A 23,223-nucleotide genomic window follows, 5' to 3' on the forward strand; every position below is an offset into this window, starting at 1 on the left:
TTCTTCAAAAGTATTTCAAAATGGTTCAACAACTACTTCTATAGTTATAAGTCTATCTCTTGAATCATCTTCAAAAATGTCCAAGCAATCATCACTGTAATGTCTCTCTACCTCCAAAATCTACTCTTGGGTTTGATCCTTGAGGTTATGAATATCTGTTTGTAATGTTTCCATTACTTTATTTCCATCCACAATCTTATCTATCTATTCATCTAAATATCTAACTCATCTATAATATATACATCCATCAATATTTGATACCTCTAACCCTTTATTGATCGTAACCCTTGTAGGTCTTCACCCCAGGTATGTACCTCATCCATTAACCCAAAATCCTAGTTCAATATAGAAACTAGATTACCTACATTATTTTGTGTATGGTGTAGTAATTTAAGATTTCCTTTTATAATATGCACACCTTTCTCTTCAAAACTTTCTTGTCATTGCTAACTTGCTTTCAAAAATGGATCTAGTTTTACATTCACCTTATCCATTTTCTCAAGTGCTAAATTTAGAGTCTCCTCAAGATTTGTAGGATCCAACTAACCAACTACTTTATTCAGATATCTCCTTAGGATTTCATTCTGCTTTTGAAGGTTTATCAATTCAGTCTCATCCTATTCTAATTTCCTAAACACTTCTTTGATTCCCTAGCCATCAATTTGGTAGTATCTATAGTGGGTTTTCCAAGAACAACCTCACTGATTTGATAATATTTTGGGGTCAAGTCCTCAATATCTACATGTAAAGGAGGGATAGAAACATAGGTAAACAAGTCATGAATTTGATCACTCATAAAAGAAGCTAGTTTTCATGCATCACCTAGAGGTGGCTCAGGTTTCTTGAGAGCTCCTATTAATTCTCCCATTCCCTATTCCTTAGTAGAATATTGTTTCCTTTTGCTTCTAACCATCACTTGTTTCCTCAACCATCTCATAGTATTGGCCATTAGAGATTTACCTTTAGAAGAGGAAGAGTTTTTTCTACTAGGTCTTTTACCTTATCACTCCTCTCTATAGTCTTGTCCTTTTGTGAGAGATTCACATCAAGAATCTCTATTTCTATTGAGTCCAGAGTCCTCACCTCTATACCTTGGGAATTTTTTTATGGCTCTTCATATATTTACCCTTCCTCTAGAACTTCATCGGTGGGTGTTTTTTGTGGCTCTTCTTCTTGTTTGGCTTGCACTTTTTCTTTATTACCCAGAGGGAGAGGAGTAATTGAACCCTTATCCACGCAAAATGAATCTTAATTTGGTGAGGGTGGAGCTATTTTAGGTCCTTGTGACTGAGGAGGTAACCAACTCTAATCCTCTTGTGGAGGTCAATTTGTTTGGAGTAACCCTTATTTTATTGCCTACCAACTCAGTGCATGCTGGCATGAAATCAAAATCAAACATTTGAAAGACATCAACCCCTTTCATCCTCTTGCTCATCAATCCATTATTGCAACTCATCCTCAAAAGTTGTAGACTAAGTAGGCTATATAGGATTGGATGGTGGTCTAATAGTGGAGCTTCTTCTCTATTCTAACTCTATAGCCCTAGCAAGATAGGTCCTCTAACTCAAGGGAAGGTTATCTTCCTCATCTTCATCATCCTCTTCTTCTTCTTCTGGAATAACTTCTAGGACTGATGGAAAAGGAACAACTTGTCTTATCACCTTTTGTCTCTGTATACTTCTAATCAAAGTTTTCATCTTTCTTCTCTTAGGAGCTAATGGGAATGCTTCTTCCTCTTTTGTAGGTGGAGACACTTCTTGCATTTTTTTCAGCTTCTTTCCCATGTTCTGGTGGTGGTACTTGAGAATTAACTTGATTTTGCATGACTTCTACATTCTCTACCTCTTGGTGCTCCAATGCTTGAGTTGCCTCTTCTCCAGGCTCAGCTTGTTGGGGGTAAGTTCTTTTCCTTTTGCCTTTACCCTTTTGCACCCTAAAATATCCAACTTCTCTGTCAAATTGGTGCACTATTTCTGACCTTACTGGAGACTAAGCTATGAATGTTGGCATTGTCACCTTTTCTCCTCTACCTTTCACTGGGCAGACTATAGCTTGGTAACCTAAAGTTTGAGGAATTAGATCCAGCTTGAATGGTCTTTTGATCCAATCCTTGGTCAATTGGATGATTTACCTTTCCCAATGATTAATATCTGAATTTTCCTCTTTATCAATCTATGTATTCATGATAGGTCAATCAAATATCTTATCTCTATTGTACAATGGATCTAGGACTTCTTCAGTATCTTGTTGTACTATCATTAAAGGGGTCTTTATCTTCATCGAACTACCTTCAAAATAGAGATTCATCCTACAATAATCCCTTATATGGGTAAAAGCACAAACCTATGTCACCCTTTTGTAAAGGAAAAGGCTAACAAAAGTATAACTGTTCACCTTCAACGACATAAAATTGGTACTATTATTTTGAATTTGAAAATGAAGTAAACTAATAAAATGTGTAGAAATAGAAGAATTTTTGGATTATTACTTTTAATAATTATTTTGAATAAGAAATGATATATTTTCCTATTTTAATAGATAATTTTTTAGCTACTAAAAAACATTGAAAAGTAGGGGTCTAGTTCCCACCACAAAACTATATGGAAATAAACTTATTTCCCTTTGATCTCAGACTATGTTATAGATAACATATATAGCTAGAACAATAAAAAAAAATTGGCTTTAGACCTATATTTTCTCTTTTATAATGATCCAAATTTCAACTCAACTGAAATCTACAATTTTTATCTCCCACCACATTTTTCAAAAAAAATCTATTCTAACTAGGACAAAAATTGTACATTCTAGAAGAGGACTCTCTCCTTTAGAACACAATATAAATTTTAAAAAAAAATCATATGATTTAATATTTTTTCTTTCTCAAAATCAACATCTTTTCAAGAGTTAAAATATGTGCTTGTATAATTTTTTAATTACAATATATTATATCTAATTTAAACACTATAAACTCTATATGAGAATATTCTTGATTCTGAGCTCCACAAAATGATGTTTATATGTTATTATAAAAAATCATAAAAAATAGTAAGAGTTATTGAAACATCACTTTTCTGAAATAAATATTTTTCTTTAGTAATTGGATACAAACTAGTATAAAACATGCATTTAATAGACATTTCCAATTGGAAAATTGTGAGACTATATATAACTTAGCTAGAATGAGTTTATCTAGATCAAAATTTTGATCAAAATTGATTTTTAGACAAAAATACTCAAATTTAGTCATTCTGATAAGTCAACCTAAAAGGTGTCACAACTTTGTACTTTTACCCATATAGATTTCATAGTCATCCACTGCATTCATCCAATGGTCCTCTATGGTGTCTTCATGTTGGAATTATTTTACCACCAAGTACTGAAATCTTCAAATGTTATCAAAGAAGGGGCGAGGAGAGTTATATTCCTCCAAAGGATATTGATCCCACTTAGAGTCAAAAGTTGGAATATCATACTTCTGGCTAACACTAAATGGTCCTACATTAATGGGCCATACCTAGGTTTTCTTATATTGCTTCCTTACACTCTCATATGTAGACAAGAGTTTTCGTCCAATCTCTAGCTATATAAATCTATCGCATGATACCTATGGAGCTTTTTTGGATTAACAATTGTTCCTACTACAATCAAATAAGTGAATGTGTTAAATTGGATATAATAGGCACCAATTTCGATAATCCTTGTAGCTACCTCATTTGACATCCTTTTCACATAATCTCCTTTGATGAACTAAATGATTGCAAAAATGAAGGCATTTTTCACTATTCTATACTCCTTACTATGCTTTGAAATCTTTTTCTTCACCAACTAGGGGTATACTATATAAGGTCATGTGTTTGCATCTTGCATGTTGCCCTTTTTGAACAATCCTAGATAATTTGTTGCTGTTGCAGCTAATAGGTACACTAAATAAGATGCCATATAGAAATTTTCATTGTTTTTGATTGACACCAGTTGCTCATTCAAATTCTCATTAAGAATCAAAGCTTAATAAATTGGCATCTTTGTTATGCTGATGGACTGAATGAAGTGTACCATCCATATATTTAGGTGTCTTGATGCCAATAACCCCATGACTCTACTCAAAAGTATTATAGAATATCTGATATCATCTTTCATATAGCCCCTTTTCATGTCCACTTTTCCTTCTTTGTGTCCAAGAGGAGTCTTCTCAATGAGATACGAGGATTGAATGATTTTAGATGCTTCCTCTCAAGTTCTATGTACCACCTTTCTACCTGATGATATGTGAATCTAATATACTAATCTACTCTCAGAAGATGGAATACCTTCTTTATGTTCTTAGGTCTCAAATCTAGCATGATCTCTCTAGTTATACTTTTCACAACCCTTTCTTCTAAGACATAGTTCTTTGCCAATGCCATGATCAATTCTGAAGATTGTACTAATACTAGGTGTGATGCTTCATTAACTAGCCCTGATCTAATAAGAGTAGATATCATTGGAGAACATTTGGTTGGTTTGGTGCATAAATCTAGGAAGGTGTTCCAATAGATATGGCTAAGCTTAGTGTCTCAAATCTCCAAATATTCATCCTAGAAGTGTGATTTTTCTGAAACACCTTGAAATTTGAAAATTACTAGTTTTGGGGTCGTCTTTGTAGTGAGGGAAGATGATAAAGAAGCCATTGAACCTACACACAATCAAAATTCATTAGTCTAGAGGCCATTGAAGCCATTGAAGCCATTGAACCCTAATTATGATAAAAATATAACCACAAAACCATCATTCTTAAAACTGCTAAAAAGACCTAAAAACCCTAACAAGAACCTTTGGAAGACAAAAAAGGGTGCACCTTTTACACCTCTAAGGTGCACTTGGTGCACCCTCTCCTATAACAAACTCTTAAAAATAAGAGTATGCAACTAGCACACCTAGCACACCCTTAAGTTGGTTAAGTAAAAGCAATGTAATAGGAAAGGGTGCACATTTAGCGCACTTTATGGGGTGCGCTAAGTGCATGCTCTTTATTTTGCTGAAGGAATGTTTGGCTCTTGTAATGGTGTGCAGGTGTGCACCTATGCACATTTATCTTAGATGTAGGTTTATGTCTTCTTAGCTTAGGTTTTAGTTTTGTTTATTAGATTTTATAAAAGAAATGTGTGCACCTAGCACACTTTGAGGGTGTGCATGGTGTGCACCTTCCCTTTGTTGTATTTAAAAGTGTTTTACTTATGTCTAGGAAGTGAGAGTGGAGGGAGCAGAGTGGCACACCTTAGGAGGTGCAAGAGGTAGGAGTTCAAAGGAATGAATGAAATGGGGAGAGGGGTGTAGTCCTAGGCTTTATAGGCCTAGGGTTCAGTGCACCTCCTAGAGGTGTGCAAATGCATAGGTGTGCAATTGTGCATTTCCAAGAGGATGTGCTTTATCTTAAATAACTTAGCACATTAGCACACTTGGTGAGGTGCACTAGTGCACCTCTCTTTTGAAAAAATGACTCTCTCCTTTAAAAATAAGGTTTTCAGCATCTAGTTTTTAGACAAAGAAGAAGATTCCAGAAAAAACACTAGGCAAAACCCTAAAAAAGACTCAAACTCCAGACTAGGGATTTGGAAAGCTAAAAAATAAAGTAGGGGGTCCCTATTTCTATGTGAAATGGGGCATACATTTTGAAACCAAAACAATGTCCTTTTTGCATCTACATAACTTTTTGATCTATTGCTAGCTTCTTTCAATCTTTAACGAATTTGTATTACATAATCTTCCATCTCCTTGAGCATTTTGGGCCCAACAATTATTTTGTCTTCTACTCAATTCGAGCTTATAGGAGTTCTACATTTGTGACCATATAGAGCCTCAAAGGGGGCCATTTTAATGGTGGATTGATAGGAATTATTATAAGAAAATTCCACCAAGGATAGATACATTTCCCACTAGTACATTTATCCATATAGTCAACTCTTAAAAAATCCTACATAACCTAGTTTACTCTTTCTATTTGACCATCAGTCTCAAGATGATAAGCTGACCTAATATTTAGCTTAGTTTCCAATTCTAAAAATAATGTTTGCCAAAATCTGGAGGTTATCCTAGCATCCTTTTCTGAGATAATTTTCCCTAGAATTATATGTAGTCTAAAAATATCCTTCATGAATTTATGAGCAATTTTTGGTGCTCCATCAGTTAGATTTCCTAGTATGAAGTGAGAAAAAATTTTCAACCTATCCACCACTACTAAGATGGTGTTGTGTATGGGTAAAAGCACAAACCTGTGTCACCCTTCTACAAAGGAAAAGGCTAACAAAAGTATAACTATTCAACTTCAATGACATAAATCTTGTATTATTATTTAGAATTTGAAAATGAAGTAAAATAATGAAATGTGTAGAAATGGATGAAGTTTAGGATTATAATTTTTAATAATTATTTGCAAAAAGAAATGATAGGTTTTCCTATTTTTTAGAGATAACTTTTTAGTTGTTGAGAAACACTGGAAATTAGGGGTCTGGTCCCCGCCACAAAACTACAAGGAAATAAACTTGTTTCCTTTTGATCTTAGATTATTCTATAGATAACATATGTATCTAGAACAATCCAAAACAAAAATTGATTTTAGACCTATATTTTCTCTTTTATAGTGATTCAAATTTCAACTTATTCAAATCGATAGGTTTTATCTCCAACCACATTTTTGAAAATAAATCTATTCCAACCAAAAGAAAAATTATAGATTCTTGAGGAGGGCTCTCTCCTCTAGAATGTCATATGATTTTTGAATTTTTTGATATGATTTTTTTCTTTCTCAAAATTGACATCTTCTTGAGTGTTGAAATAGGTACTTGTAGAATTTTTTAATTACAATATATTATATCTAATTAAAACATTGTGAACTCTATATGAGAATATTCTTGACTTTGAGATCTATAAAATAATGTTTATATGATATTTTAAAAATGTCATAAAAAATAGTAAAAGTTATTAAACGATCAATTTTTTGAAATAATTTAATTTCTTTAGTAATTTGATACTAACTACTATAAAACATGCAATTAATAGACATTTCCAATTAGAAAAGTGTGAGACCATATGTAACTTAGCAAGAATAAATTTAACAAGATTATTGTTGGAAAAAAAAAAATTTAGTTAGAAATACTCAAATTTAGTCGTTTTGATTAGTCAGCCTAAAAGGTGACACAACTTTGTAGCTTTACCCATCTATTCCATGTCATAGGTAATCCTTGTATAAAATCCATGAAAATTATCTATAATTTCCACTCTAGTACCTCATTTAGGTGCACAAGGCCAACTGAGTAACAATTTTTTTCTTTTACTCTTTGGCATTCTAGGCATCCTACAACAAAATATGTTATTTCTCTTTTCATTCCCTTCCAAAAATATAGTGGTTTTATGTCTAACTAAATTTTAGTCACTCTAGGGTGTCTGGAATAAGGAACTAAATGGGATTCCTCTAGAATCACTCTTTGAAGTTCAAGTTTATTGGGTATATAAATCTTGTCATGATATCTTAACAATTCATCTTCTTCTATTCTAAATTATGAGTACCTAGGATCTTGTGGGTCTTTGATGAGAGCTTGGTTGATCTCTACATAAAATTCATCATGCTCTAGATGTTGTAGTACCTAATCTTTTAATTTGAAATTTATGACAACCATCATGGAAACTTGTCTCCTCCTGCTTAAGGCATCTACCACCTTGTTTTTCTTAACCTTAATATAGTTAATATCAAATTCATAATCCACTAAAAAATTTAACCATCTCCTCTATCTAGTGTTAAGGTTGGGTTGAGTAAAGATATATTTTTTAGACCATGTTGATCAAATTGAAGATTGAAAGGTTTCCAATTCAAGTAGTATCTCCACATTTGGAGGACATGTACACTAGGGGCTAGTTCTATATCATTAGGAACATAATTCTTCTCATAAGTCTTCAACTTTTTTGACTCATATGCAATCGTCTATTCATCCTACATTAGCACACCTCCTACTCCTTCCTTTAATGCATCTGTGATGACTACAAATTTCTTCTATGGGTCGAGCACTCTTAGGATAGGTGTAGTAGTTAATTTTTCTTTCAAATTTCATCAAGTCCCACTATGCTAAGGAGATACTCCCAGGTCCTATACGGATATCAAACTCATATATCACATCAAACATATAGTTCAAGGAAACACCTGAAAGCAATCTAACTCAAGTTTCCAAGACATAAATATTGACTAATCCTAGAGGAAACATAGACACATAGGAAATCTGCTATGCAAGTGGGTAAGTGTCATCACATGAGCCAACTCTAAGGTTACCTTGGGAGCCACTATGGACTATTGTCTCTATGTAACATTAATATCTTTTCATATAGCCAAGGCATACTAACAAGTCAGCTCTAAGGTTATCCTTGTAGTCTTTTAATACTCTGGACCCCCTAGTGACTTTCTGTGGTACCAATATCTTATTAATTCATTTCAAACTTATTTAATAAAATGTTATCCCTTATTAAAAAACCCTACAATGGGTTACCTACTAGCCTCTTTAGGGCCTTAACCTCCATTGCAAGCCACTTCCCAACATGAAATACATATAACCTACCCTAAGATTAGCAAAAGAAAATGTAATGGGCACCTTGGAAATGCCCAAAAATTGAACCAATTGATGAAATAGTTTTTTTATGCAAACTGAAGATTGAACTGATGCTGAAATTATATTAGTTCTAAAAATGATAAAATCAAGTACAAAGCAATTTTATTCCAAAGGCCAAACCCCAAGGGAATGGTGTCTAGAATATTACAAGAGAGGATGAATGTCCTCTTTTACCAAGAAAGATATGTGACTCACACATCCAAGCTCTTATCAAATGTCATTCACAAAAATTTGATGTTCAACAATGAGACTTTCACCCCTATTTATCCTTTTCCTTCACCCTTATAGAAGGAACTAAAACATTACTTAATTGTAAGTGCTAGAAGCTTCCCCCTTCCAATAATTAATGCACTCTCTAGAGACTCCTCCATTGCAATACAATAATTAATTTTGCCTCTAGAAAATTAAGTTACTAGAGGCTTCCCTCTTTCCAATAATTAATACACACTCTAGAAGCTTCTCCCTTGTAATATAATAATTAATTTAATTAATTAAATATAATGTCACATTTTAATTTTTAATTTAGATTTATTTAATGACTTTATAATGAATTAATTTAATTTCCTCTTATGCTGCACTTAGACTTTGGAGAATGTGAAGGCTAAAAGATGGGGTCATTACAATCCACCCTCCTTGAAATTGTTTGTTCTTAAGCAATCTTAGTCATGTTTGTTTTAGCACCTGCTCACTCTCCGTAGTAGCACCTTCCTCTAGAAGATATCTCCATTTAACTAAATATTCTTTAATCAACCTACTTCACAGATTCCTTTCCCTAGTATCTAGAATATTCTCAAGAATTAATACAAGCTTTCCCTCCTCATCTAATGGTGGTAATTCTACTAAAGGTAAAACTTTTTGATCAATGGCTTTCATAAGCCTTGACACATGAAACACATTATGTGCTTGACTACCCTCTGGAAGCTCATTCATAAGCAACCTCACCCACCTTTTGAATCACTTTGTAGGGGCCATAAAACCTATGCTTCAACTTCTCTACTCTGCTTTTCTTGAGTGATGACTGTCTATATGGTTGTAGCCTCAGGTAATCCATATCCCCAACCTCAAAGTTACACTCTATCTAGTGCTGGTCAGCATACAATTTTTTTTTATTTTGGGCTTGTTGTATATTCTCCTTGAGCACCCTCGAAATATCTTGACTATTCTACAAGAAGTGTTTTTCTTTCGGCACTCTACTATCCCCCAAAACTAGATCCATGAAACTAGGTACTTCATAACCATATAGTGCCATGAATGGAGTCATCTTGATGGACATATGATAAGTGGTGTTATAGCAATACTCTCCCATATGTAGCCATTTGACCCAAGCCCTCTATTGTGCAGTCACATAGTTCCTCAAATATCCTTCCACCCATTTATTCACAATCTCTGTCTGCCCATCTATCTATGGATAATAATTAGTGCTAGGTGTAAGATCTATACCAAACAACCTAAATGGTTCCTACCAAAAAGTACTCATGAATTTACTATCTTGATCATTGATAATGAAACTAGGTAGCTCATGTAACCTAAATATCTCTCTAAAGGAAATATTGACCACCTATGCCACTGTGTAAGTGGATGGAAAATCAAAGAAGTGAGAAAACTTCGTCAACTGATCAACTATCACATAGATGCAATCTTTCCCTTGTACTCATGGTAACCCGGTGATGAAGTTCATAGAAATACTTTCCCATTTCCTATCTAGAATGGGAAAAGGCTATAACAACCCTATAGGATATGTGTGCTCTCCCTTATTTTGCTAGCAAATTACACACTCCCCGACATGCTTTTGAACATCATCCTTGAGCCCTTTCCATGTGAACCACTCATAGATCTACCTATAGGTCTTAAAGACCCCTAGATGTCCAGATATAGGTGCATTATGAAATGCCTTTAGTATTACCTCCCTAAACTATTATGAAGGAATCAAATATATCCTACCCTGAAACTTTATTAATCCATCCATCACCATGTAATGATCATCATATACGATGCCTACAATTACTCCAAAAGCCCAAGCTTCCTTCACATACTCTTCTATAATCTTATTTCTCCAATCTCCTATAATCTCAACTAGAGCACAACTATGAGGTCTCCTAGATAAAGCATCTGCCACCACATTCTTCTTACCTTTGACAAACTCAATGTCAAAGTCATAGGCCTGTAACTTCATAATCCACTTCTGTTGTCTATTATTCAAATCATGTTGGCTCATGAAGTATTTGATGTTGTTGTGATTGTTTTGATAACAAACTTTCCCCCAATTAGGTAGGATCGAAACTTTACCAATGGATGCATTATAGCCAAAATCTCTTGATCATAGATGGAATAGCTCCTCTCCACTATGAAGAGCTTCTTTCTCTCAAAAACAATGGGATGCTTCTCCTGCATCAAGACCACCCCAATCCCATCTCCTGATGCATCATAATGAAGCTCAAATGGCTTTGTGAAATCTAGTAGAGCTAGTACTTGACATGATGAAATCACCTTCTTAAAATGATCGAAGCTTCTCTAAGATGCCTCCATCCATGTGAAGGCCCCTTTCCTAGTAAGGTCTATCAAGGGTGCAGTGATCTATGAAAATCTTTTAACAAATCTCCTATAAAATCCCCAGAGACCAAGTAATCCCTTAAGTTGTATAAGATTCATAGAAGTAGACCAATCAACAATAGCCCTAATCTTTTTAGGATCTACCTAAACTCCATCTGCACTAATGATATGCCCAAGGTATAGTAGCTCAGTTATCCCAAACTCGCACTTAGATTCCTTGGCATATAGTGATTCTTTCTCCAAAGTGGACAGCACCATCTCAAGATGTTGTAAATACTCCTCCCAAGTCTTACTAAAGACTAAAATGTCATCACAGAAAATCAAGACAAATCTCCTAAGCTACTCCCTAAATACTTGATTCATTCAACTTTTTAATGTAGCAAGGTCATTGGTTAGCCTAAATGGCATAACCAAAAACTTGAAGTGGCCATAGTGACACCGAAAAGTTTTCTTCTCAATGTCATCTTCCCTTATCCTGATCTGATGATACCCTGACCATAGATCAATATTTGTAAAAAAGCATGCACCATGTAACTCATCAATCAGCTCATCTATTCATGGGATGTGATATTTTTTCTTAATGGTCTTCTTATTTATTGCCCTGTAATCAATGCACATGCACATCATCCCATCCTTCTTCTTTACCAACACTACTACTGAAGCAAAGGAGCTCTTACTAGGCCTGATATACCCTATTTCAAACAACTCCTTAATTTCCTTCTCTATCTTATCCTTATGTTTCTTAGGATGATGATAGGGATTAATCATGACTTGTTTGGATCCCTCCTCAAGCTCAATAGCATGCTCTAGCCCCTTGTTAGGAGGAACGCCATGCAGAATCTTACCAAATACCTTAAGGTGCCTATCAAGTATCTCCTAGATATCTAGTGGATGACTCTTCACCTGTGGCTCTTGTGAATTTGGCATATTGAAACATTCTATTACCCACTCTGTGTTATTATGCCAAAAATGTCTATGCATTCTCCTCAGGGAAACTACTCTGAAACTCCCATCCGAAAGTCCTTTAAGTACAACAGTTCTTCCCTCGTGCTAAAACTTCATCTCCAATTTTTCTAGGTTAAGTGTGAACTCTACTAGAAATTCCATCCATACCATGTTAAGGATGACATCATAGTCTCTCATGTCTACCATATGTAACTCATCTTCCAAATCATAGCCATCTCCAAACCTAATATGAAGATTAGATATCTTCTGATTACATTATAGTTTGTCACCATTAGCTACCACAACTCTAAATCTGGCATGCTCCTTAGTCTATAGACCTCTCTTGGCTACCAATTGTGCATCTATAAAATTGTGTAACCCTAGTGTCAATGAGTGAGATCATTTTTTGCCCTTGGATAGTACCTCTAACCTTAAATGTGATTGCCTTTTGAGCCCTTGTTAATTGTGGTAATGACTTCTCATCCTCAAGAATGCTACTCTCCTCTATAGTGCTATCCTCATCTGAATTAGAGTGTTGATCCTCCCTCTCTGATTGTGACTCTTCTACTAAGAAATACTCCATTTGATTTGCCTTAGCCTTGAGAGGACATTTATCAGATAAATCCCAAGGTTCTCTACAATGAAAACATAACTTCTTCTTTCTTAAATCATTCAAGGTGTCATTATCCAACTTATCTCTCTTTGATTGAGCATCCTTCTTAAAAATTTTCTTGTCATTCTCCTTGTCTTTTTTCATATAAAAATCCTTGTGCTGAAATCTACTCCTTAATGAAAAAGATCCTAAGTCACGAGCCTTTTTAATGGCCTCTTACAATGTAGCTAGGTTATACCCCTTGACCCATCCTCGCAAGGGTTCTGAGAGTCCATCCATAAACAGCACTACCAACCTCCTCTCTAAAATATATGTGTCCAAAACAACTAACCTCTAAAACTCACTGATATACATCTCAACTGATCCCCACTGCTTGATTTGTGCCAACTCCTTAAGATATAATTGAGGATCCCTTGTATCAAATCTCTCTATAAGCTTCTCAGTGAACTCCTTGTAAGATGTGATCTAATTATGTCCCAAGGTTACTATGCCATGGTGCCACCACTCATGTGCTGGTCCATCCAAGTGAATAGACACATACTTTATAGCCTCCTCTTCAGGCATAAGATTCAGTTGCAAGTATGTATCCATCTTCTGTACCCAAGCTCATGCGGTCATCTTCCCTAAAGCATCATAATAAGGTAAAGAAAGTTTTCAAACTTTCTTTCTCAGCTCAAGGTTTTCACTTCTTCCTCCTAATCTAGGCATGTGTCCCATCCTCAAGTCCAAGTAATCTTTAAGAGAAATTTATTCCTGAAACTCCAGTCCACTAGCCTCCCAATCCCTCCTAAACTTGTCCTACAACTCCATAATTTGTGGTTCATTAACTGGTTGAATTGGATCTCTGGGTGGAAAGGTGGGTAGAAGAGGTCTCGAGCTTATTGTTCGAGCTGGGTGTGCAACATGTCTAAAGTTATTAGTTGCATTCCCATTGTTTTCATGTCCATTATTACCATTAATGTGTCCTATGACTCCATTATCATTTCCCCTATTATTTTTGTTTCCATTGTTGGTATCACCTAGATTAATATTGATGCATGTCAGTCTAGCCATTAGCTGCAACATCATATCCATTTACCTATTATGCTCATGTTGCATCTGTTGCCCCTCCTCTAATGTTTCCAATAACCTGAACATTACATTTTCCTAATCTAGACTAGTATTCCTATCATCTTGGTCACCCATACTACTATCTTGTTCAAAGAATATCTCCTCTATGTCTATATGACTGGATTGAATGTTCTTCTACACGGATGAACTACCTTGTTCATTCTGCAAGTCTAAACTCCTACCATGTCTTGCTCTAGTATTGCAAAAATTATAAATCCCTTGTCACATGCTCAAACATAAATGCTTAAGATCTCCATAGGATGGCAGGACTTATAGCTCTGATACCACTGTAATGGGCACCCCAGAAATGCCAAAAAATTGAACCAATTGGTGAAATAGATTTTTTATGCAAACTGAAGATTGAACCAATGTTGAAATTATATTATTTCTCAAAATGATAAAATCAACTATAAATAAATTGTATTCTAAAGGCCAAACCCCAAGCGAATGATGTCTAGAATGTTACAAGAGAGGATGAATGTCCTCTATTGCCAAGAAAGATATGTGACTCACACATCCAAGTTCTTATCAAATGTCATTCACAAAAATCTAATGCTCATCAATGAGACTCTCACCCCTATATATCATTTTCTTTCACCCTTCTAGAAGGAACTAAAACATTAATTAATTGCAAGTGCTAAAAGCTTCCTCGTTCCAATAATTAATGCACTCTTTAGAAACTCCTCCTTTGTAATACAATAATTAATTGTGCTTCTAGAAAATTAAATTACTCTTAATGCCTCAAATCAGGAATAATATCTTAATACAATAGTTGAAAAGCCACTTTGTAATTACTGGCTTCTCTCTAAATTGGTAGGTACAGCTCCCTATGTGACTGATGTCCAAGGAATTATGTTTTGTTCTTAAAACTAATGTGGGGTATGCTCTTAACCCGAGAGCAAAAGAGGCAAACCAAATTAAGCCTAACTAGAACTTAATTCAGGCAAGAAAGACTTCTCAATATTGAAACAGATTCACGTATCCACATATCTTATAAATCCATAAATCCATTCGTATAATCAACTGATGCTAAACTAAGTCAAACTCAAATCTAAAATATAACTGATGAATTGGGAAAAACTAACAGAATCCTTTCGTTGAATGAATTATAACAATACTTATTACATTCATTGGTAGTCTTGAAAATAGGGGAATGAAACTCTATTCTTCCTTAGTTCTCTGCAATACATAAAGTAAATACTAACTAATCACAATATGTATTGGAATGGAAAATGATTAAAAATAAAATACCATTCAATTTTTTCTACAACAAATAGTACTTCACACCAAAATTTTGCTGACCTTTCATTAATCATTCAACTTCATACATATAGAGTTGAGAGATGACCATTACAATAGGAATTTTAATCAGTTCAACTTCTGAGGATGACAAATGGCAAGATGCTAGTTTGTCATATTATAAAATTTACAAAATTGGTAGAAGTCGCAAAAGAAGGTGAAAAGGAGGCATCATCAAATCATTTGGACTTCTTCCCCTTTTCAACTTTTTCCCTATATGCCTTGGCGATGACTATAATGGGAACTAATTCCTCATTACTAGGCACGTGTACATTAGTGAATCTTAAGAGTCATTTGGAGTGTTCTAAAGCCAATTCTTTCATAGAATTTAGATGTCCTATCAATTCTTTAGTAGCTATGTGTATGCATCCAACCAGTGTCTATAGCTCTATCACTCTATTTTGGATGCTTGAAGCCATTCCTAACAGGTTACTTAAATACATAGACAAGTTGTTCTTCATTATCTCTATTCCAATAAGGGCTCTCCCTTGACCACTAGTTTGTGGATCAGTGTGTAATCCCTTCATTAGTTCAAATTCCCTATCTTGAGTTCTCTTCACTTTATCTTCTATTTCTTTGAGTCCTTTTTCAGCTTCCTGAATCATCTCTAGCTTGAATTGCATACCCTCGAGCCATTCAAATAGGGGTTCAGTTCCTTTCTTCAAAATCTTTACTTCAACTGCCTCCTTTGCCTTCATTTGGATAATCATTTTTAGGAGAGAAATACACTCATCACATCGTGCCTTCTCCACGATCAAAGTGTGTTGGTTAGACAAGATATTATCTTTCTTAATCTCCAATCGAAGGATAACATTCCCAATTTGATCAATTAGAGCAACTCCATCCACATTGAGTTTATCAATCCACTCTTTCCCAATCTGACCAAAATGTCTATCTTTCTAAAGCTGTGAGATGAAGGCTTGCACCTCTTCTGCTATAGGATTCTTAGTAGTAGGAACACCAGTAATGGTTTCCAATGGGACAACCAGCTGTCAGATGAATCTTTTGAGTTCCTCTATCTCAGCTTTCATCTTAATCGTTTACAATTTGAGGCTTTCTAATTGACCTTCTATTATCTCATTTCCTGATCTCCATAAGCCAACTTTTGTATCATGCCTAGCCTCTCCAAGATCAATTGAATGTAGAGTGAAGTCTTCAGGAGTCATATCCTCAATACTCCTAGATTTATTTGGTTTTGCAATCTCCATAGTCAAATGTCCGGTATCTAGATCCTACCCAAGTATGGACAAAGTTTTCTATTTCTTAGCTTTTACCATGGCTGACCCAGAGTGTACCGCTTGAGACACAACATCCTTTCAAGGAACACTTTCACCTTTCCTCTTTCTTTTTATTTCTAAGGTGTCTTCAAGCCAGGACTTTGTACCAATCACCTTAGAAGCCATTCCAAGTGACTCTATGCTGAACATTTTCTTCTTTACTAGGGTCATTGCTACTATTGTTGCAGAGAAGGGGTTCTTCAGACCTTGAGAGAGAAGCTGAGATGAACTTGGGGCGCTCTCTTCTTCTCAAGTTCTCTTTGCAGCTTCCTTGGATTTAGTGGACTCGTTGTTGCTACTCTTATCATCTCCAATTTCTACTATCTAGATAGGAGAAACATTTGGCTTCAAAAGAGAAGCACCTACAGATGGAGTAGGGCTATGATGAGGAGATGAAACTTGAGTAACATGTGGAGATGGAATTGGGGTAACATGTGGAGATGGAATTAGTGTAGTGTGAGGAGGCGAAGCTGGAGCGATGGTTCCATCTTTTGGCTCTTCTGTCCCTTTTTCTTCAGTACTAGCTTAAGCTCCAATCACTAGTAGAGAACCCCCTTGGCAAGTGGGAGCTATTGGAATATTCTTCTCCGAGGCTTGATCACCTCCTCCTACAGATTGAGTTGTCCCTTGAGTAGCCAAAGTTGTAGCACTGGGTGTGGCACTTTGAGAGGAAGTGGGAGTAGTAGCAGCTGGAGAAGCATGTGTAGGCTTGCTCTTGCTTCGGCTCTTTTTTGCTATCCACTCAACCCATTTTCCAGTTCTCTTGATAATCTGAGCCATCATAACATCAATATCTTCTTCTATATTTACACATGGCTCAGAGCTGATTGGAATGCTTCTCAATTTGGTCAAATATGTATTACTATACATATTTTTACCATCATCTTCTAGCCCTTCTACATCCAAGTTGATGCCATAGGTCTTGATTTGATCTATTGTAAGTCTAGGAAAGGCGTGATTCTGGCTCTCTAGCTCATCTTTGCAATCAGCCCAGTAATATTCCATAGTAGTTACATGATTCTTTTGATTTGGAGCACATCCCTACCATACTCATTTAGATCAAACATGGGCCTTACCACTTCATACTCCTCTAGTCTGTATTTGTTCTCGAACGCTTTGAGTATGTTCTTTGCATCAGATATGGATTCACAACTATAAGCTCCAACTTGTATGGGGAATTCATACCCCTTCTTTCTCAAATTGGTGCTCAACACATTTACTTGAATTGCCTTCCTGATGACCTCGATGAGCACGATCATATCATTCAGATATCTAGGCAGCTTCAGGGGAAATCTGTCAAATGTTGCAAGACGCCAATAAGAGAAAGATGAGAATTGAATAAAATAACAGCCAAACTGGCTAATGATTTCCATTTCTTCTGGTTTGAACTTCCACTCTAGACACCCTTGGAGTTCCTTGCAGATTCTCAAAGTAAATGCATCATTAACCTAAATATATTGTGCATAGCTATTCTGTAACTATAAGCATGGATGAAACTCATAGCTTTTTACATTTTCAAGAAAATTCTCTATTCTGGGGAGTCCCAGCCACAATTGTAGGGAAGCCAACATATATATCAAGAAAGATGACATATAAAATGAATTGTAAAACTTAGCTACACTGAGAGCCCTAGAAAGATGTTCACTAACTTCATATGCCTAGTCAACATACAGTATGTCTGAGCAGATAATTTGCACCATAAAGAAGTATTGTTCTATAAAATTAAATGCTTCTACCTCACCTTTTAGTCGATTCAAGAGGACCAAACTATCCACAATTTGGGGGTTAAGATCCGTGCCAAATAGGGTTTTAGGGACCTTACTCTTTGCCCCTCTAGGCTTTTGGAACCAAGAATTCATGATCTGGTTCTGCCACACCATCTTCTTTAGGGAGAATTCAAACATGGCTCCTCCAATTGTTAGCTCAGAGAACTCCTCTCATTCCAAAATCCACAAACAATTCACCACCACTTGCCTATCAATTGAAATCAATACTATTTGATCAGGCAGTAGAATTTGCTTGGTGTCCAAGTTGTAATGATTTATACATTCCACAATTAGCTCTGGAGCTTGTACTATGATAGGAAACTCGATTGCTTCTACTGGTCCACTTCCTCGGAGCTTCTCCATTATAGGGTGAGTTAGCTTAGTTCTCATCCTTCTCTAAAAATCGTGCATATCAAAGAAATGTAGTGAAGTATCAAAGATACTCTACCATGTTGACTTGATTCCACCCAACCCATCAAAACTAGAGAATCTTGATGCCATCTTTTTTGATATAGAATGATAGAAATTCAACAATTGTGATAATGTAAGAAAAAAAACTCTAAAATTTGAATTGTTTCGAAAGCACTGTTCAATATAAAAGTATAACAGTAAAGTGATGATTTGAAATTCTATTATGTTCTTCTTTATACAAAAACCCTTGATCTACCCGTTAAATTCCATAATTTGTGCCACATGAGCAACTTTAAGGATAAATCTATTGGGTTAGTAAATGTAAGGGTTCTAACAGATTTCTCCTTGTCATTTCACTATTTCTATTGGCCCAACAGTAACTCTCCTTTATTACTGACTTACCTTTCCATTTTCACTCAGTTTCAAAAAATCAAGAACAAAGTACCCCCTAAAGAAAAATCTTCTTGGCTAGATTTTGCTCAAAATATCCTTACAAATTTAACTCATTTGCTTCCATTTTTGTCCCGAACACATCTTGTGATCTATTCAAACACTTGCCATGCTTGCAGTAGCGATTTTTAATTAGATGTGAAATATTGGTCTCGGGGGTAGAAAACCCGCAATGGAGAAGGCTATTTCCATTTTTTTGCTTAAGCTTTCGCTTTACCTTTTCTGCCTTAAGAATTTTACTATAAGCCATCAAAAAACATAAAGAAGGCTTTGCAAGTGAAAAATGGGCCCCACTAGTAACGTTACCCTTTTATTTAGGCCTTTTCAAAAAACTTACTTCTTGGTTCGAAACCTGCCAAAGGAGAAGCTATTTTTGAGTTTTCTGCCAATGCTTATTCTGATCATCCTAGTGAATTCTAAGTGATTCCCACCATGAAAACATGATAATATTTGAATGATTCATCCATAATATGTCTTACCTTTCCCTGTTTTGGCCCACAAATAGTATTTATGGATCCCTGCAGAGTTTCACCTTCGGGGTGCGAAAACCCACTATGGAGAAGAAGAAACCTTATTTTCTGCTAGTTCAACTTTCTTTACACTCAGATCAAAATGAATTGCAATTAAATTCATCTAATGTAGAATTATTCAAGAATCTCCACTGAGTAAGGATCTAGACTACTCGTATGACTCATGACAATAAGGAATACCCACCCGGCTATATAATGCAGGAAAAGACAAAAGATGAAACCCGATGGAGAAACTTGACACTTCGAGGAAAGAAGAAACAACTAACTCGACTGATATATACACAATACGAGTTAACTCCTCCATTTTCCAAAATTGGACTATGGTAAAAAGTGGGGCAACACTCTAGAAGGAAGCTTCCTACCACTACCTGCTCCCTAATTACCTTTGGACCTTGATGTTGCAGGTGCTCCCACAAATCCACCATGTCCTAAGGTGACACTCTTCTCTACCAATAAGGCCTAATGTACTAGTTCCTTGAGGGTTTTTGGCTTAAATAACTTAACACCCCCAATGAGACAGTTATTGAGCCCCTGAATAAAATGTTGTGCCAACTGTGGTGGGTTATCCTTGATCCCTACATAAGGCATGAGCTCATAAAATTTATGATCATACTCTACTATGGTCATAGTGAACTATCTCAGGTTGTGAAATTCATCTGCTCTCTACTGATTCCATTCCTCTGGTAGGAATCACTCATGGAAGTTCTCTAGAAATAATTCCCATGTGACAATGTTCATGTCTATACCCAGCTTCTTCTCTTTGATGTTCCACCAAGTAGCACCAAAGAGTTCTAAGTTGGTAATGGAAAATCTTGCTTTGACATTAGAGTCAAAGTCTTGTATAAAAAAACACCTGTCTAGAGAAATTAGCCATTACTCGGCCACATAACTTGTACCTAGCCCATTAAAAGCTCTGAGCTTGGACCTCTAAAGGTCCTTCACCTGAGCAGCTACAACTGAACTATGTTTATCAATGTGAGTGTCCCTCTAAGGACTCATGGACCTATTCCTCTCCTCATTCCTTGCATGATGTGATCTCTCCTTATCAACACCCTTAGAAGGACGTAGGCACTCCATAATAGCCCTCATCATTTATCTCAAATTAGTCCTCTCTAATTCAACACGATTTTCCCTATTTTCCTCCTAAACATAACTCTCTACATGAGTTGGAGGAGGACTATCATGTCCACCTCTATTACGACCTCTACCTTTGCGTGAACTATAACCTCTAACAACTGATCTAGTCTCAGACACCATTTTCCTACAACAACCAAGAAAGGACAGCAACAATGCTCACAATTCAACAAAGGTATACCACCATAAATTACAAACATAAGAAATATGTTTGAAATCCAATCTTAAGACTAATTCAATTTTTTTCCTTATTCTATGTTTCAAGAATTCAGTATTCTTTTAAGTGTTCAAGTCTTACAAGATACTTAACATTGCTTAAGTTTCATTTTAGTTTGAAGATCAATTTTGTAATAGATACATGCATAATAGTTCAAGTTTTGTTTTAGTTGAACTAGTTATTAATGGCATTCCAATATACCCAAAGCTCCCAATGTAGAAACTCGGGCTCTAATTCCAAATGTAGTGCACCACCAAGGAACCCAAAAGAAATTAACCTAAAGTTTCAATAAGTTTGGCAAAAAAATTTGAAAGGTAATAACAACACTAGATCATACAGCGGAAGCAATAACAACAAGAGAAAAAAAATAGTGGAAGCATTAACTCATATACATAACAACCATCATAAATAGATTACATCTCTTAGGGTTCTATGACGTTGAATCACAATTAAGTTTTATTAATACTAAATCTAACACATAACCAAAATCCACATAAAGGAATTATAACAAGTACAAATCTAATTCAATAATATGCAATTACATAGGATGCCACTTGGTATAATCAAAATGCACAATCATCCATTGTACAAGTCACAGGGTATGAAAGGTTGAAAGAATATACATCATACATAAAATACATCATCTCCTAAGATATCTAATAAAAAAATATAGTACAACAAGATATAAGCATCCAATTGAAATATAAGATCAAATAGAAAGGTACAAGTGCACAGGTAAATCCATCAAAGATGTCCAATGGTCAAATCTTAATGGTATAAGAAAATGCACTACCACCCAGCCTTGTGGAACCTAAATGGATTGCTTCCACCACACTAAGGAGATGCTCTCAAGTACCGTATGGATATGAAACTCATAGATCACAACAAAAATCTAGGTCAAGGAAACACCTAAAAACAATCATTAACTCAAGGTACCAAGACACAAGTATCAACTAATCCTAGAGGCAATAAAGAGAAATACGAAATCTACTATGTAAGTGGGTAAGTTTCATTGCATGAGCCAACTCTAAGGTTACCTTAGCAACTACTATGGACTCTAGACTCCCTATTGTCTCTATGCACCATCATTATCTTTTTTGTATAGCCAAGGCATACTGACAAGTTAGCTCTAAGGCTACCTTGGTAGTCTTTTAATACTATGGACCCCCTAGTGACTTTCTATGGTACTAATTGATCTTATTAATTCATTTTAAAAGCATTTAATGAAATGTTATCCCTTATTAAAATAACCTACAATGGGTTACCCATCAACCTCTTTAGGGCATCGACCTCCATTGCAAGCCACTTCCAAACATGACATATAGGTAACCTACCCTAAGTATAGAAAAAGGAAAATATCCCAAATGACTATAAACCACACATCAATTCTTAAACAAGCAACTAGAAAGTACTAAAATATTATTAGTCATAATCACAAATTCTACCAATACAATCATCCTAGCAAGATTGGTCCAAAATCAAGTACACATAAACCAAATCCATGTCATAACATGGCATCACCAAAAAAAAATCATTTAATCACCTCAATATTATACAAGAAGCTAGGAAGCAATCAAGGATAACTGATAGAATAGTCAAAGGTTATATCAGGAAAGTCCCACCATTCATCTCAGTTCTATACAAGAAACTGTAAAGTAAATTAAAAAATTTGATCAAACTCATCACAGCACAAACATGACACATTATCTTGGTCATGTATAAATGATCATATACAAAACATCATCATGACATCACAGAACAAAACTTCCAAGCCTCTGGTAAACATCTTGACTAGTCAAAGCACTAAGTCAACCCAAAACCCACATCAATAAACCACATATCACATACAACACATGCAATAGTAACTTTTCATAATTCATTAGGGTTGGGAAAATACACAAGTTAATTTTCACTAAGGTTTCAAAGTTCTCATTTTCATTTTCAAAACACAAAGATTCAATAACAACCAAGGTTTCAGCTTTTTTGGTTTCCAAGTAAAATAGTTGATAATGTTTTCAATTTCAATCAAGGAATCAGTTTTTCATTTTTTCAAAGTATGAAGATTTATAAGGTTTTCAAATTACAAAAATTATTTTCATATTTAAATTTAACCATCTAGCACAACCCAAGTTTGCTAAAGATGACCATTTGCCCAATTTACAATTACCCATTTGCCTCACAATTTTATTGTAATAATAAATAAATTAGAATTTCAATTAATTATAATTAAAATAATGTCATAATTAAATATTATTATTAAAACTTTATTATCTATTATTAAATTATTAATA

Source organism: Cupressus sempervirens, chromosome 7 (genome assembly GCF_028749045.1).
Source record: "Cupressus sempervirens isolate cs-2001-9-10 chromosome 7, ASM2874904v1, whole genome shotgun sequence".
Lineage (NCBI taxonomy): Eukaryota > Viridiplantae > Streptophyta > Pinopsida > Cupressales > Cupressaceae > Cupressus > Cupressus sempervirens.